Source organism: Aquila chrysaetos, chromosome 5, assembly GCF_900496995.4.
Source record: "Aquila chrysaetos chrysaetos chromosome 5, bAquChr1.4, whole genome shotgun sequence".
NCBI classification, from domain to species: domain Eukaryota; kingdom Metazoa; phylum Chordata; class Aves; order Accipitriformes; family Accipitridae; genus Aquila; species Aquila chrysaetos.
Window position 1 is genome coordinate 7,539,484 of NC_044008.1, and position 18,577 is coordinate 7,558,060.

Here is an 18,577-nt window from a genome sequence, read left to right on the forward strand (position 1 = left end):
AGGACAAACCTGAGCTGGGGAAGGGGTTGCCTTTCAAAAGGGCCAAGGTGCTCTCAAACCAAAGCCTGCTCTGTCTTTGCTGAATCCAGAGATGATGTGCAGGTAGGTCCAGCAGAGGCAGGTCATCAGAGACAACGTCTCTCCCTGGGCAGCCTTCCAGTCTGCAGGAACCACCTTACCTTTCCTTCATCAGTCAGAAACCAGCATCTGACCTCAGAGGATCTTGTGTAGAACCCATATGGCAATGAGAATCATGACTCTCATGCTATTACTGACTGAGCAGGAACAGGCATGTGTGTCCAGGAGGTTGCATGGCCGTGACTTGGGATGGTCCCATGCAGACCAACCTTTCTTCTTGCAGTTTGCCTAGATAAAACAAAAAGGGGAGAAAGGCATCTTATAATGAGAGACCTCGGCACCACATATAGTTAATGCAATTGAACTCACACTCTGCTCAGTTTTCACAACTGGGTTCTTACTCTGATGAGTTAATTCCCTTTGATGTCCCTTCTGTCCCTCCCTTGCTTTCGCTGAGCCTAAAATAACCCAACTGTCCATCTTGCTTATGGAATTACTGAACTTTTAAGAGAACACAAAGTGCTGTCACATGAGGATTTGGGATTAAACCTCTCTTGTTTATGTTAAACATAACATCTTAATTCTTCCACTGCTGGAGGGCATATGAGTCTCCACAACCCCAAAGAAACCTGCTTTCAAGCCCTATAGCAAAGGTCATTGTGATTTGTTTCTCATTACAAATGTTCTTTCCGGTAAAGCTGTCTCATGGTATATGACAGTTCTCTTACAAAACGCCTTTATGCAATTTAAAGCATTTTTACTTAAATATTTTCCATTGTAAGACAACATATGCTTATTTTTCAGCACATTTCTCTTCTCTCAAACTGCACTAATCGGTGGAGTAACTGACTTTTTTCCAGGGATGTGGTAAGGAATGTAACTGCCTGCCATGTTTCATCCAACAGCCGAGGAGCTCTGGATCTGGTGGGGGGATCCCACTGAAGCTGGCAGCTCCCTGAACTGGGTTTAACTCCAGCATCCTGGCTCTGGGAGTACCCATTCTGTACAGATGTGTGTGCACATCTGGAGGGGTAGACCTGTGGGGAAGGGGGGGCAAGGCAGCACAGTTTACTGAGTAGTAGATTACTGTAGACTACTACCGGGGTGAGAAACGCTCCTGCAACCCATGAAGTCCCACAGATGAAGGGAATAGGAAATAACATGAGGGATGAGGCAGACAAGAGGCGATGCAGACCCCAAGAGAAAACCAGAGACAGCAGGGGAAAGGCAGAGGAATTCGGAGGAAAGGCAAGGAAAGACTCAGGACAGGAGAGAAGGGGCAGTGCGGGAAGTAACGGCTCAAGGAAAATTTTAGGCAAAGAAGGAATGAAGGAAGGAATTAATGTTTGGAATTTAACTTACTGAACATCATATTGAAAAACTGTTGTGAGCGCTGCTTGCAGGTGTCCGGTATAAACACCATCAGAGACACCTGCATTTCCCCACAGGAGCTTTCAGCCCTTCTGTAAAACCACTCAGCAGTGTCACACTGGCCAGCTTGCGTTGCCGAAAGTCCTGCAGAAAGTCCTGCAGAAAGTCCTGCAGAAAGCTGAGCTTAGCTTGAGTGTCATGCCCTGCCTCTTGGCTGGTCCCCGTGCTCCTGACCTGCCTGCAGCCAGAGATCTGCGCTCCTTCATCTGCCCGCCTTCGCAATGTGACCCCACCATCACCATCGTTTGATGGGCATCAAACCATCTAGACAAACCTCACAAAGTGGCTCAATGCCCTGCTCCATTAGTGTATGAGCTCTGTATTTTTCTGTGTCTTGAGTAGGTCTTGTTCTTTGGTATGCTTTTGGATAGGGCTTTCCAGGTCTTTGACAGACATAGTGTTCACAGAGCAGCTGACGTGAAAGCACATCCCCCCTCCCATTGTGCAGGAGGTTTATTTGGATTTTAAAAATTGCCCTCAGGAAAGGATAAAAAACCTACGCTTAACCCAGTGAGTTAACCCAAGCACGTGTCCAAGGTAATGAAATGGGCTCTGATCCAGCTCCCCCACCAGAGATTGCTCCCTCCTCTCATGGGAATCAGCTGTCTCGTTGCTGAGCAAAACTGTCCTCCTGACTCAGGGGAATTTCTTCCCCCAGGAGCTGTGTTAGCAATGCCACCGACATTCATCGGGGACTCACTTGGATGCCAGCTGCTGATGGTGTTGGTCATCACGTCCTGCTCCCGAACTCCTTGGCAATGAGATGCTCCCGCACGCCATTGGCATTACAAAGGAGAAAACGCCTCTACTTCTGAACCTGCCTTGGCTAAGTGAAATGCATCCATGCAACTCGCTGATAACCTGTTGGGAGAGGCTGACTGCTATGCTGCTGCGCAGTAGATCGATGCATTTGCACACAGGAGAGCAGCCAGCGCAAGGTTTTATGTCAAGGCCAGGACAGCTGTTCCCTGGCCACCACTTCAAGGGTGGATGACACATGTACAAGGCAGGTGGTGTTGGAGCCAGCGAAAGCTACAAAATCCAGCAGCAGCAGCAGCCTAAGCAAATGATTTGCTGGATTATATTGCCTGTCAGCAAAGCTGCCTGGCTCCTCCTTGGACTGCATTAACTGTTCGGGCTGAAACATTACGTTTTGCATGTTTATCTTGGGGAGATTTATGTGGAAAATGTTTCAATGGTCTCTTCATCAGGGAAGGCTAAAGAGCAATGTCTTGTTTTGCTTGTGTTGAAGACTGTGTTCCTATGAGTAGAGGCAAGACCTTCACATCTGGCTGAAAGGTAGGGATGGAGAAGGGGATTGACTGGAAGGATAAGATTTGGGGACCAAAAAGCCAAGCCTGGTAGGTCACATCTTCTCACTACATAAGGGTTGTGAAGTCACATCCATTAACGTGTTTGTGGCACTCAGGTAATGTGGAGACAAGCATCACAGGAAAGCCCATATACATGTTAATAGTTCTGTCTCTCAAGTTGTGCCTCTCAAATCCTTCATGATTCAAGGACAGGGGATTTCAGGACATTTGCACACTGAGCAGTGAAGATAAAACATAACCGCTCTCTGGAAGGGCACAGTCCAAACTGCCGCTCAGGGTTCACCATCCTGAACAAAGGCTTAGGAGACAGCAGACGTTCTTGTGTTACTGAAGATTTACCATTACTCATTTGCATCTGTGAACGTGTAGCACTTGATGGGATACCAGGAAAGACGTTCTGTGCTGTTCCCATCTCCAATGCAATAGTTAGAGAAGAACTGCCTTCTGCAGATACCCTGCTAAAAACCCTGCTGTGCAGAGGCTTGCTGGAGCTGGGCACAGGCACAGCCTGAGGTCTTGCAGGAGACTGAAACACTTAGGAGGGACTTTCACAATGTAAACGGCCAAAAGAAGTTGTCCTCACTACTTGGAGGGCCATCCCATTCCAGGAGTTACTGGGAATGAGAGTACAAAGTCACTTGCAGCCCCTCCATCCTCTTGCTGTGAGTTCGCTGCTGAGGTTCAGCTCCGAGCCTTGTCTGCTGCACAGGTGATAACATAACCATAAGGGAAGAAAAATATCTCTTTCACAGAGATGTATGTTAACCTCCAGTTCTGATTAAATATATCCCAGCTGCTAGGAACAGCTGTGAAAGATTTTTTTTCTTTGCCTTTTTCAAGTGTGATGCATTCCTCCTCTTCACTGTCCCCTCATGAAGGGGGGAAGAAGAGCGTCGGATAAAAGCCTTGCTCTAGGGCAAGAAAAAATCCAAACTGCAGCTTTGCATAAATCTGTCACTTTGATTCCCCTGAGAACAACTGCAAACTTGAAAAATGGCATAGTAAAGCAGGCACAGGTGTTAACTCCTCTTTTTTTAATTGGTAAAAAAAACATGGAGAAAAAGTTGCTGTGAATGGCCCCCAGAACATGATTTCTTTCATTCAGCTTTATGCTTCATTAGCTCTTCCAGGACAATCTCTGTGTCAATAAAGTCTTATTTCTAAACCAGAAAGGAAACAGGCAAACTGTCCTGTTTCAATATCTGCTGCAAAATCCACATTAACCACCCTTTGTTGCTTCTGCTGTTTTATTCTCTCCCTGGAACGATTTGTGAGGGGGGTTTTGCGCTCTCTCTCACTTTTAAATGCTGATGCATCAAAGATTGGCTGGGTTTGGCTCGGGGGTGGGAGGGCAGCCTCTGAGGAGGCTCAGTGATGTCTTTCACCCCAGGGTCAGCTTTGTATCCTGCTTCAAATTTGGCTCTTTTACTTGAAACAAAGAAACCCTGTTGTCACAAACGCTTCTCCTCTCCTCAATCCGGGCACTTTCATCCCCAAACCCTTCAGCAACAAGTGGCCAGATTTCGCTCCGGCGAGCGGAGGCGGCCACGGGGGCCGAGTTCGTCTTTGCTGGGGCCCGAGGCGGCGATGCCCTGGTTGTACCCCGGGAGGACTTGACAGCACTGAGGAAGCCTGGAGGCAAGGGCTGCCCCGAGATGGGTGGAAGGAAGGAGAACCAGCCACATCGGGGACGTGCGGCAGGGCCCCCCACGCTGGTGCGGATGGCACAGGTACCCCTTGCCCTGCCTGGGGCTCCTCTTGCCCCCCAGGTAGCCCACGCAGACCCTGGCTGGCTGCAGCCCAGCTCCGCACCCCTACCTTTGTCCTTTAATCTCTCATGCTTTCATTAATCAGGAGGGGTTTTCGTTAAGGCTCCGTTGTAAAGAAGGAAATTGCTTTTGCCACTGCAGTCCCAAGAGCTGTACGTTTCTCAGGCAATTAGACCTTTATCAGGCTTTATGCTGCAGAGATAAGGTTTGCTGAATATGTGTTGACTGACGCAGACATATAGCTTAAATAATGCAAGTTAATTGCTTTGAAGTCCTTTTTTTCTTGTTTTGGGGCTGGTTTTTTATTTGTTTGTTTTAAGTCCTTGCCCAGCTCATTGGTGAAACTATATCTGCAGTAAATGAAGTGAAAATATTTAGGACTGTGTTGGGTACCACTACTCACAGTGTCTAAGCCCGGCAAGCTGCTCTTTCCAGGTGTGATGGACTTGGTGACCACTTCTCTCCTGCGACTGTCTTGGGAGCACAACCTGATGGGGCTGGAGAGCCCACCAGATAGCTCACCACTTTCTCGCACTGAACCACGCCAGGACTCACGGTGCTGAGCCAGGAGACTCAGCTCTCACTCTAACATTGAGGGAAGCTGCCCACACCAGGACAGCTCTAATCCTACTCACTATAATCTGAGGGTATATGGAAAATGGTTTACCCACCGAGGTATTTTTGCATTTCAGTGCTGTGCTGCTTGTGTTGGGAGCCAAATTAATAATAAGGTTTGGCCAAGTTCTGCATAGGTTGAAACCTGACATTTGGCTCAGCTTCTGTCTGACAAAGAGCAAGATTTCAGCATCCGCATCAGCAGCTTTGCTTCTGGGTCTGTCATTCCCATTCCAGCAAACAAGCCATGGGTGGCTTGCCTCCAGATTAGGATACCTGTGGGTCTTGTGAGTTGTGGCGGGAGGGTTACATGGGGTTGGGTTTAAATAGATGAAAAGTCAGAATTCGTGAGATTTTTGCAGCCTATGCAATTAATTTGTAATGACAGATCTAGCATGAATTCCACCACTGCAGTACATGGCTGTGCCTGGGGACATGCAGAAGTTCAAGCTAATGTATAGCTCTGCCCATTGTGTGGCAACTGATGGATCACACTGAATCATACCAAGAGTTGTGCTGGATTGTGCTTGGAGTTCCTCATTTCAATAATCTATCAACCCTCACTGAAATCAATGGGAGGCCGAAACTGATGCTTTTAATGTGAGTTGGGCTGACTGTTGAAACCCAACATTATTTGAGATCATCTCTCTTACATTCTCCCTCTGAAAGCCAAGAAATTTATTATGGACAAGTGCTAGCTTACGTAGATATGATGAATATATGCTATGATTTATACGCCACAGTTCAGATCAGAGTTCAGATCTCCCTTAAGCAAAAGATCCTTTTTTATCCAATATCCAGAAGTGCTAGGAGACAATTGGAGACCTTGGTTCTTAAAATCACTTCCCTCTTGGTTCACCTTTCCTTAAAGGCATTTGAGAAAGTGATGAGTCCTGCATGGACTGGAAATGGCAGAAGGTTTTCTGAAAGGCAACAGAAATGCACTGAAAGACAGCAAAACCAAGCTGGCCCTGCAGGTAGGGACTTGGACTCGGGACACCAGAGTGTAATTCCCTTTTCTGCCACTGGCTTCCTGTGACACTTTGGGTGAGTCACCGAAGGCCAAATACTTAAAAATATGAGTCTTAGTCCCATTGTATCCCAGATTCCCATTTGTAACTAGGGATAACACCATTTTCTTTGATCACAGTGGTGTGGTGAAGCAGAGGTCCTGGACTGTCACGATACTACAGTAATGGCAACTACATGAATAAAGCTCATGTTGTAGGAAAGACTACTAACAAAGAATTTATAACTAGCAAATCAAGGAAAAGAAATACAGGAGCGAAATGTTCAGAATTGCTAACTGTGTGTTTAAAGGTTTGGGAAAATGCCTAGAGCTGCAAGTAGGTGCCAGAGAAATTAATTACGATAATAAAACTTCTGGGAAGAGGTGGAAATGCTGGAATGATCAAATCATGTGTAATTACGAGGAACATTTTCTGTCTTCTTGGTAACACAGAGCTGCAGGGAATATGTGTGTTGCCTCCAGAAATGTTAGGGGCTGGGATGTCATTCTTTCAGAAACAAAACAGACAAGAACTGAAAGGGGGGAAAAAAAAGGGAAGAAAAAGAAAATCAAAGCCAAACCAAACAAATGCCTCACAGGTCATGATACAGGAGCCAAACCTTTGAAAGGCAGCCAGGGGAAATTCCCTGAGAAGTTTCCCTCTGCTCAGGTAGGAATTCCTCACCCCTAACCTTTGTTTGGGATCAGCTGAATCATGTTATATGGTCTTATTTTTCACTCCAGCCATACACCTCCAGTCTGCACACACCCGAGTGGATTATCAGGACAAACAAGCCTCTACACTTCCTTTCTTTCCTCTGGCCCTCATGTTCATGGTTGGAGCTTCTTTTCCAACATAGTGGCCTCTACCCGAGCCACGCTGGTCTCAAAGGGCGGTGGGCAGAGCCCACAAGACCAGAAGTGCTTGCTGCAGCAGAAAGCCGTGCAATTGCTCCCTCACTGATATATTTAAAGGCAATATTTGACAAACTGCTGCTCACTGCAAAAAATTCTTCATAAAAACGCAGCCCTTATGGCAAGTTGGCAGCAGAATTACCTAAACTCTCCTTATAGAAACTCCAGGTCACTGGTGACTGTTTAAGGCTGTGCTGTTTCAGGATTAATTAATTGCCTCTTGGGTTTCCCCTGGCTCTGCAAGGCTTTTCCTGGATTCACACACACTGCCAGCTGCTGCGCAGAAAACCAGTGAGGAAAGATAGGGCTGGGAGAGGAGATACAGATGGGCCCTGTCTAGCAAAGCTTTGGTTTTGTTGGCTTCTGAACATCATGATCTCTTCGTGCTGCAGCTCTTGTTGCGCTACAGGCCGTTGAAAAGAAAGAATAAAAAAACACATTGCAAGCCATGAAAATGAAAGGCTTTGATCTTGCTCTGCTGTTTGGGAGAAAGGCTGCAAACTCCACACTGCTGAAAGGCAGCATTAGCTGAGCTTCTCGGAAACTCACTCTTACAGGCTTCATCCGAACTACAAACTGGGTCCACAACTGCAGCTTGTGTTGACCCTTTAAAGGAAGCTTTGGTACACAGCAGTGGGATTCCCACACACACCAGTACAGAAGGTTTTCTTGATTCTTATCGCTTACAGAAATGGCATGTGATTCTTATTCCTTATAGAAATGGTATGCAATTCTCTACAGAATAATTGCTTTGGTGCATCACATGGCTTGTCTTCAACATGGCACCCAAAAGCCCTCACTCAGTGAGTGTTCAGCATCATCCCGGAGCACTCTCCCGGTGGATGCTCCCATCCCTTGGCAATATTTAAACACCTTTAAATCAGGCTGTCTGCCTCCTCATGCTACTTAGGATTCAGAGCGCTTTTTCTGGACGCTCTGCAGAAAGATCCCTGGAGATCCCATGGAAGAAAGGAAATCTTTACACTGTATTTTGTGTCTGTTGGCTCCGCAGTGATGCTATCATGTATCTCCTGGATTGCTGACATCTTGGCATTAATCCTCATTGGATTTCTTTGCCGGCTATATCCTGATGTCTCAGATATGGTTTATGCCTTTACTGACAAGTCCATCAATAGACAGTCCACCCCATTAAAAAAAGACTACCCCTCAGAGAACCCACCCGTTCTCAATATTTATAAGCAGGTTTGATCTAGAGATTCCCAAACCCAGTACTTTCAAAGAACACACCACGCAGGCAACTTCCATCTGTAAACTGCAAAAGCCACCAGGGTGGTATGACAATCTGATGTGCCATCCTACTGCACCCCTTCCCGATGGTTTACTGGGATTAAGAGACCCTATCCCTTAACCACTGTGTAATTTCACCAGGGGTGTTATAAGTTTATTGCAGTCTTTTCCAGAGATGACAGCATTTCAGCAAGGGGATGCTGTGGAGCATCATATTCTAGTGGGGTTCTCACTCTGCATTGCACGAGTATCCAAATGCCCTTTCAGAAACACCTCCAGCAGTGTGTTTATTGCCTTTTTCTTTTTTCACTCCCCAAGTTAAAAAGCTATTGTTTGTCAGGCTCTTTTCTTCTTCACGTACTTTATATGATCAGCTCTCAATAAGTGCATCATTTAAGCTTTAGGATGAAATCTGGAAATAGCACTCAGACCCCTGGAGAGTTCACTCCTACAAACTAAAGATGCTTTCAAACCATTCTGCCTGATTGCATCCCGATACCGAATGATTCAAGAGAGCAATCCTTATTCACTTCTGCCGCTCTTTTGGTGAGAACCATGGGGGCAGCAGGCTGTTTGGCTTTTTTTAATTTTGGTGCTTTTATCCCATTTTCCACCTCAGTCTGCACCTAATTCTCAGATATGTTAGCTCAAGCTAGGAAGTAACTAACTGCTCTGATTTCAAGTGAGATGGGGTTTACTCAGCTGCCTGCCTGCTTTGCTCAATTATTAATGTTGGAGCACTATTGATTTTACCTCCCTGAGCTTAGTGGCAAACAAGGGCTGAAAAATGGAAGTGGCAAGCAAAGAAACAAGGAGAAAACAGCATCTGCTTCTGACACAGTTCAGTCATCTGAAATCCAAGTGGCCCATGAATTACATTAACCTGTGAAAAGTCATTCCCACAGAAGTTATTTTTTCCTTCTCAAATTCCTCTAGTTACTTTCACTCAACATATTCCTCATTTCCCGGGTTCAAGGATGAGGTGTTTTTGGGGTAATGGCTTTGGGCAAGTGATACCTTTACATGGGCTGGCTGTAATCTAGGAAGCTCTTTGAGATTTGGTATGTAGATATCGCAGTGAAGTGCTTACAGGCAAAACAAGTTACAAAACTAAAATAATATATTAGCCCAGCTCTCACTCTCAGACACAATCTTCCCCCCTCAACCCCCAACTATATACTTTATTGGCTGCAGTCTCAGGCAGTCCAAAATCTTAGATGACTCCTTGCTTTCAAAGCATAAAGCAGAGAAAATGCCTCTTAAGAAGTTGACTGTCATAAGCTCTCCCCACCCCAACCCTAAACCTCTCCCTAGCCTACACATTCTACACAAAAATCCTCCAGGACCCTAAAGCACCCTCCAACATGGTCTCTCTGCTCTGGGACAAACTACTGCTGCCAAAACCCACCGTGTCCAGCTGGGACTCCAGCAGTGGCTGTGTTAGAGCCCAGCTTTGGCCTCGAGGAGGAACTACTGGGGGTTTTAAAGAGATTTGTACTAACTCCTCACTCAGACCACAGCCTATAAACAGAGTGGGTGGTTTCAGAGGGAAAGTTATCAGGTCAAGGAAAAAATCTTTGCAGAAGTCAGAACTGGCCATGTATAGATCAATAGTATTTTACCGGGATATCGGGGAGAGCCCAGATCCTATAGCGATGCACTGTAGAAAAAATTGCAAGTAGAAGCAACCCCTCAAATGGAAACCCTGTTGGGAACCATGCCAGGTCTTAGTGACAGTTAACCCTGGGCTTGATTCAGATTTTGTCATGGGTCCTTTTTCTGGGGAAGAATCGGCTAAACCAAAGCAATGAGACCTGGATAGGAACTCTGTCCTTCAAGCCCTACTCTGACATCACAATGGTAATAAATGCATAAGGTAAAAAAAAATACTTAACTATTAGTCAAACTAATACTTAAATGAGTATCCAAACCCTTCAGTGAGAGCAGGTCCCTAAAATTCATTACATTTCCTTCCCCTTTCAGTGCCTCTTGCGTAAATAATTCCCTTTTAATAGACAGAAGCTATGATGTAATGCAACCAAACGTAAGCCTGACTTCTTTCTCTGCAGTGCACAGAGTTGAGGACAGGTACCCCTTCTGCTTTGTACCCTCTAACCCAATGGCCAGCCAGAAGAATCAGGCAGCCAGGGAGAAAGAAAAGAGATTAAAAGAGATGGCTGCAAGTGAAACAATGAGCACCATAGGAATGACTGCAAAGAAGCTGCCTGGGGTCCTGTTTGGGTCTGCATCATGACCTGTGCAACTCTGTTCACCTCAAGGGAGCTTAGCAAACAGAAGTAACCACATGTGTTTACTTCCTGTACACTATATTCTCCAATAATCTACCCAAAGAAAACAATACTTCTTTAGACAAGAAAGCAAGGGAACAAGTAAGTGAAGAAAAAATAAAACATGTATAAAGCAAGCATCAGCTTTGAGGCTACAATGTATGGGTTAACAAGATCTTTTAATTGGTTGTTTCTCTGTCCTCACAGAACTCAGTATGTCTAGAAACACATTTTTTTATAGCTGGCTTTCTATAACATCAGCTTGTTCTCATCTCTGTAACTAGTTTATTGCAGCTATGATAATAATTGATCAACTTGTAAACCTGATTATAAAGTCTGCTCCCTCATCTGCTTTGTTCCTTGGCTGACTCTTGCTTTTGAAAGCAGCAAGGATTTACAGTGGTGGCTGTCGTCGGCATCCATCCCCTCCCGGGCTTGCCATTAACACTGCCTGGTTTGGGAAGCGCAGTCTGGCTCCTGTGGAGTGGCTGAGGATGTCTGGTTACAGAGCCTCCAGCCATTAACCCCACCTAGATCTGATTCTAGCTGAAAAGAGAATATCAAAGTTGCGGAGGGAGTCAGAAAGGCTGGCAGAAGGGCCTCTGTCTTGTATTCTAGCATCCCGCGGTCCTCACGGGTCGCACTTGTGAGATACCGAACTGCACAGAAGTGGATGCCCTTCAAACAGCCCTCTGGATTTCATAGTTACGATGCTGTCTAGGGCACGTGAAGGCAAAGAGAGACAATGCATTAAGTATGAGATATCTGAGAGGGATCACTTGCTATTGGGGACATCCGCAGGCTATCCCTTGAGAAATCCAGTCTGAATCACCCCCAGCAGAGTTGACAGGCAGAAACAGGATTCAACAAAGGGTTTGACATCTGGATATCAGTCTGCATCTCATCAGGAAGCTGGACCTCATTTCTGCATGCACTGATGTCTCTCCCTTTAATACCCAGGTACATCCTTTTGCGGAGAAAACAGATGGTTACTGTGCTGCCTGGCTGTGCCGTGAGGAGCTTAAGTGTTGCCAAAGCCATTTTTTATCTCATTGGAAATGCTGAAACGGGTTGGGAATTCCAGATTATGAGGACTGAGAAATGATGTTTTCTCAGTGAAGAGAGCACCGGGACAAGAAAGGAGTGCTTTGCCATTTCTCTGCAGCACTGTGCTTCAGCCCTCAGTGGGGAAACCATGGAGTCGGGTAGCTCAGGAGCCAAGTCCTGTGCTCAGGGATGAAAGGGAAAACCCACCTGAAAGCCCCATGCCAGCTGCAGCCTGGCTGTGTGGCTGGACCTGTCACACAAGACAAAGAGAGGAAGATATTTGTTCCATGACACAGTGTAGAGTCTCATGTGCCAAGACAAATGAGCTCATCCATGCCATGCCACGCGGGTCTGCACAGCTCAAGTTGGGAAGCACTATTACAGCCACGTTGTCATACACGAACCCTAAATTAAGACAATTTATTTCTACATGGGGGGAATTCACCATGCACTCATGTACCTAAGAGAGGTGAGCTAGATGCCCAATGTCAACTGGCCTTGCAAGTAACAGGTGCTTTAATTTAATTACCAGTGCTTGAAAACCCAAATCAAAGTCTCTGTGGATGAAAAACATGGCAACTGACTGACATAAAAACCCTTAACTTTCCAAGCCAAGATGTCCCTTTAGAGCTGAAACAAGTATAGAAATCATTGCCATGATAACTAGATTAATCTTTCTTCTCGAGGACGTGAGGTATCCAACTAAGCAAGACTAGTAGCAATAATTCCTTGACTTAAATAAAATAAGTGTATGCATTAAGTGTATTTCAGCAAAATACACTGATTTTTATTCATACCACTAGTGGTAATAATAACAGTTAACAGATCAGAAGCATTGTTTCATGTCCTAAGGAGCTTTACAAGCACTAAGGAATTAAGGATTTGCTAATAAAGAGTGGTGAATAAACAAAAATCACAGAAGGATTTTAAGAAGTTTGAATAAGCTACAGAAATCAATGGAAGATAAGTGAGAACCCAGAGAAATCTGGTTTATATTCAAAATCCCTAAAAACAATAATGTAACATGGTCTGGGTGAGATGAGGTCAGTGTGTCTCTTTCCAGAGCTGAACAGACGTGCCCACAACACAGAACCCACTACAACAGAGGTCCTTTTCTCAGGAAATTTGGGACAGATATAGATGGTAATTCTGGCAAAGGCACATCATGCCAAGCAGCAGATCCCAAAGACAAGGATAAAACCAGGATGAGAGAAAACTGCAAGAAGATGGTCAGAACATAAATATCCAGGTATATTAGCCTAACATCTTTCTCCAGTTCTACTTTTATGGAGATACTTGAAATCATAATAAATAAATAAAACCCTGCTGCATCAGAAGGAGAAATCTGTGATCAAAGAGTTCTTTCTTTGGTGCCATTAAAATTAAGGCATTAGATTTACACTTGTACTGAAGCACATAAGCAGCTATTTAACCAGCTCTGGGCCTTTTATTTTTCAGCTGTTGGCAATGTTCGAGCCTAAGCCCCTGCCCAGGCTTTGCTCACTAGCAGCACTATCTTTGATTCAAGCATCAGTGCATTTTAGTGTTGTATCTTAAGGCTCAAACCTGCAAAACACCAACTTCACATAAGAAGTGCTGAGCGCCCTCAGCTGTCTGAAAAGCAGTTTGTTTTCTGCCAAAATTTCAAGGCTGTGTTTACGACCTTGAATAGCCTCGGAAAAATTCTCTCCTCTTCTTTTTCTTGCAAACCAAATTCTTCCCAGTATTCACCACTGTGACAGTGCAATGGCAGGCTCTGGATTTCTGGCCTGTTTTGCAGAGGGTGAGTGCTGCATGTTTGCCACCAAGCAGGGCAGATTAACCCCGTTGTGCCCGGGAGGCAGAGCAGAAGTGCTGAGCGGCCGATGCTGGCATTCCTCTGGAATCTAGGCATCACTGAGAGCTGGGGTACCTCTCTGTGGTCTGCAGGGCAGATGTCCATCGAACGCATCTCACTCTAAGTCCCTGTCGTGGTTTAACCCCAGCCGGCAACTCAGCCCCACACAGCCGCTCACTCACTCCCCCCTCAGTGGGATGGGGGAGAGAATCTGAAGAGTAAAAGTGAGAAAACTCCCGAGTTGAGATAAAGACAGTTTAATAGGTAAAGCAAAAGCTGTGCACAAGCAAAGCAAAACAAGGAGTTCAGTCACTGCTTCCCATGGGCAGGCAGGTGTTCAGCCATCTCCAGGACAGCAGGGCTCCATCACGCCTAATGGTGACTTGGGAAGACAAACGGCATCTCTCTGAACGTCCCCCCTTCCTCCTTCTTCCCCCAGTTTTGTATGCTGAGCATGATGTCCTATGGTCTGGAATGTCCCTTGGGTCAGTTGGGGTCAGCTGTCCCGGCTGTGTCCCCTCCCAACTCCTTGTGCCCCCCCCAGCCTCCTCGCTGGTGGGGTGAGGGGAGAAGCAGAAAAGCCCTTGGCTCTGGGTAAGCACTGCTCAGCAGTAACGAACACATCCCTGTGTTATCAATGCTGTTTCCAGCACAAACCCAAAACATAGCCTCATACCAGCTACTGTGAAGAAAATTAACTCTACCCCAGCCAAAACCAGCACATGATAACATCCTTGCTTGATCCCACAAGTTCTCTCTGCCTTGGGATTCAAGTTTCTCAAACACACTGTAGTTTCATGCAGAGTTTATGCCTCCATAAACCAACACAGCTGCTGAAAGAATCAGCCCTTCTTCCTCTCTATCATAGAATCATAGAAGGGTTCGGGTTGGAAGGGACATTTAAAGATCATCTGGTTCCAAGCCCCCTGCCATGGGCAGGGCACCTTCTGCTAGACCAGGTTGCTCAAAGCCCCATCCAACCTGGCCTTGAACACTTCCAGGGATTTGGCATCCACAACCTCTGGGCAACCTGTGCCAGTGCCTCACCACCTCCGTCATAAAGAATTTCTTCCTTATGTCCAATGTAAACCTATAGTCTTTCAGTTTAAAACTGTTGCCCTTTGTCCTGTCACTACAGGCCCTGGTAAAAAGTCTCTCTCTGTCTTTCTTATAAGCTCCCTTTAATTATTGAAATGCTGCTATAAGGTCTTCCTGGTGCCTCCTCTTCTCCAGGCTGAACAACCCCAACTCTCTCAGCCTGTCTTCACAGGAGGGGCATTGCAGCCTTCTGATAATTTTCATGGCCGCCCTCTGGACCCACTCCAACAGGTCCAAAAGCCACTTCTTCACAGTCTTCTACCAAAGTTGTGCAAGCATTTGGTGAGCCAGCACAAGGGAAAGCGATTTAGGTAAAAATTGATCCAGGTTAAAATCTCTGGTCTGGCTCACTCTGATCTGGCTGGCTGTATGTCTCCACCTGCACTTTCAAAAGCAGTGTGGTCTTATACAGGCTTAAACGCTATATAAACTCTGCACTCCAAGCCTCCTTGCAACACGTGCATTCCCAGGTATGCTGGGGTATTCCTACAGTCATCACAGAGATAAGCCAAGGCTGCAACACGAGAAGGTCCCCTAAGTGATCAGAGCAATACTACAATTTGTGAGATGTGCTTGCAAGCTTCATTTCCACTCAGTAGCAGCAAGATGAGGATATGGTCCCATCTCAAGAGCAAGATGATGATATGGTCCCATGCCTTCTGGAGTACTGTTGAGGGTTCATGGCTTCTAGAGCCAGAAGATGCCCCAGAAAAAAAACCCAGCTAGCTCCTACCATGGCTGTGATCTGGGGTCTCTCATCTCTCATTGGGGAACTCTGTACTGTCACAACCTCCATAATGTTGCTGTAATTATTCTCTTAGTGGTTTGTAACAGCTGACATGGTCTTTGCTGCATTCTATCAAAAATGCCAGTGCAGCTCAATTCACTACAATAGCAGTATTTCCCTCCTCCAGATTCTGTAAAAAGGGAAATAGTGATGAGTGCACTTACACAACCCACCAGAAGTGGTATTTCCCACACTTAGTAGGAAAGCAGCTTGTGGAGTCAAAGAGCCCTTCAACCAAAAATCACAGGAAGACATTTAAGGTACAAACAAAATAAGGGGCATGTATGGCTAAAAATATTAGAAGGGGATTTTCAAAAGGATTTAAGTGGTAAAATTCGTGAAGAATCCATTTGCCTCCAGGCTTTAGTTGAGAGTCATGCCTTTTAAAAGAATGTTATGCTTCCACCCAAACATTTTTGGTTTGGCCATTCCTTTGCAGCCAGGAAGCAATGTTTCCTTTATGTTATAATGCATATGGGAGCCTGGCTTATCTCTCCCCATGGTCCATATGGTGGTACGGAGCTGCAGACCGTTCTCTTTTAATGATGAACAAGGGTGCATTTCAGGATAAAGAAAACAGTATTATCTGTGAGAGATTTTTGCCACAGTACTTTCAGAATAGAGGCTTCCTCAGTCCCATTCTGGCATAATTTCCTCTTGCAGCTTTATAGAAGCACTGCAGAGCTCCCCTACATGGAATCATTGAGGAGTCACTTCTTCAAAGGGGAGCATGCTGTGCTGGACAGACCACTGCTCTCTCTCAACAAGGTGCACTGCCATTGACTTCTCCATCTGACCTGGAATCCCCATGTTTCATTCTCCTTTCTGCATGGCTCTCCAATTCCTTCTCAATAATTCCCTAAAATAGTCCCACTTTTACTTTTGACCATCCTTAGGCAAAAGTAAATCTCCCTCCCCCGCCTCCTAGCCCTGGGTCACGTTTGCCCGTTGATCTGCCTGTGTTTCCTTGCATGGCTGTACTTGGCAGCAGTGCCACATTCCAAGGGCTTCAGACATTTTCTCAGTCTGCTGCCTTCTTGGTCCAAATTTCACACTCAGAACGAGCAAAAGAAAAGGGCAAAGATGCCTGTGTTTTTATACACTTGTGGTATTCTGGAGCTCCTGACCTGTTCAACAGACAATGATCTGGAAAGAGAACTGGTGCCATCTATTGGAAAGAGAAAACAATGACAGTCGTCAATTTGGCTTTCAGCTATTCTGCTCATTTATCCATTTTATTTTTTTCTCTCCCTTTATCATCAAGGGTGTAAGGACAGAAGAAGCAGCACCTGCTGCATGGCAGCAGTTGAGTGAAATGTGCTGCTCCCTGAGTGGACACCAGTATCTGTTGAGTGGTCAAGAAAGGAGAAGACAGCCCGAACAAGGATCCTATAGTACTGTCAATGGCAGTTATTCCACAGTCATGAGTTGGTTCATGTCTTCTGAACTGCCAGAGACAGAACCACGAAACCACCAGACTGGTGGTTAACATTTCACTCTCCTTCTCAGCAAAAAGTCTAAAGCATCCTACTGACAGGCAGAAAATTACTTTGTCATCAGGGGTCCTAACACAGGGCTATGTACCTAGAGAAAATAGCATGGAGTACTTTTCTTGGTTGCTGCTCTTGCTAGAGTCAGAATAAGTGGGGACTTTTTTGCCAATTTGACTCCAATCACCAAATTTATTAGAAAAAAAAGATTACAGATAATATTTTTGGCTGGTGACAGAATGAGTTTGTTTCAAGAAAGAAATCAGAGCTGATAGTGAGGAATTCCAGCAATTCGGCACAATCAAACTGCAACTCATTTGAGGATGGAAAAAGCTGAAAAGAAAAAGCGTTACATACAAATTTCTCTACATACGAGCAAGCTCCAAATTAGATCATCTAAGAGCTGTGTGAGAGGTACTATTTTTACTTTTCTATGTCATTGCACAGAGATGTTATATAATTGCAGTTGTAAAAGAAGTTATCGATTCAGCTGTATGTGGGAGGGAAAGTGGTACATGACACACTGTATTAAACGGCACGGAATGGGCCAAAAGCAATTAGTTAGATACATTCTTTGGCACTACCTTTGCTTCACATATCCTGCCCACAACAGGGTTATCAGACTAAAACCATGATCTTGGGTCACTTTTTTCTACTATTTTATTTCTGTCATCTTTTGGCTTCCTGGACTTTGCATTTGATGATTCTCCCTTTGAAGGTAATAACAGTTATTAATAGAAATAGGTTCATTATTGGACTGATAATCAAAAATCCATGGTGAACTCAGATTGAACATACCATCTGTTAATGGCAGATAAACATTCAGATCATACATGTGACTTTCATGCTCTTTGTAGTTGTCTTACTGTAGATGATAATCTAAGGCCTGACACTGTTTAATGTAATTTTACCAGCTGGCTCTGAGCCCTCTCCAGGCCATGTTAGCATTTAACTGTCAGAAGAAATGAAAGCATTTCATTATCTTACTTCTCTCTAGGTTATGGTGACATTCATCACACAGTGCTGCTGACTGCAGAAGTTGGATGCACTTCGTAACATCCCCTCTCCCCCACTTAGTCTGCTCAAAGCCTGAAAGAACATATCTTTTACGGTGTTTTCAAATTACCTGTCACTTGGAAATTAAGCTTAATCAGCAAATCTGAAGTCACAGCAAACACTCCAGCATTTGCATTGGCAAGAAGCCCAGGTATTAATCAAGGGTAGTAGTCCTTCCACAGACCTGTGGATACCTCTGTGGACAGAATAAAGCAAAGCTCCTTTAGGAACCTGAGCTGCTCAGAGGAAGCAATCCAGACTGGTGTCGTGTATATTCATAGTGTCCTGAGAGAGAAGTCAGTCTTTGGGCTACGTCTGTACAGTATCTATGGGATCCTGGCCAAAATCAGGAGTTTCCAGCAGCTACCACAGCATCAGTCAGAAGCAAGGCAACGCTGAGACTAGAAAGACAGGAAGAGCAGAGCCAACATAAGAGAGTCAGAGGCAGCATGAATTCCACATAATATAAGACAGATAGACAGATGGATAAAACATAAGCCCTATGTGTATACACGTAGAGATATACATAGAGAGATGTTCTTTGCATCAAAGCTTTCTGAAGTTCAAGCCTTTGT

The 18,577-nt window shown here is 45.2% G+C and overlaps 1 long non-coding RNA gene across 4 annotated transcripts in view; it reads right to left on the bottom strand.

Moving 5' to 3' along the window:
• LOC115341521 overlaps positions 1 to 18,577 on the bottom strand; it is a 21,518-nt gene continuing 2,941 nt past the window's right edge. For 3 of the 4 annotated variants that reach the window (XR_003923436.2, XR_003923435.2, XR_003923434.2), the window contains one exon: positions 17,119 to 18,403. This is a non-coding gene — a long non-coding RNA (uncharacterized LOC115341521). Of the gene's footprint in view, positions 367 to 17,118; positions 18,404 to 18,577 lie in introns of those variants that run through there. The other variant, XR_005932434.1, reaches the window with a different exon arrangement.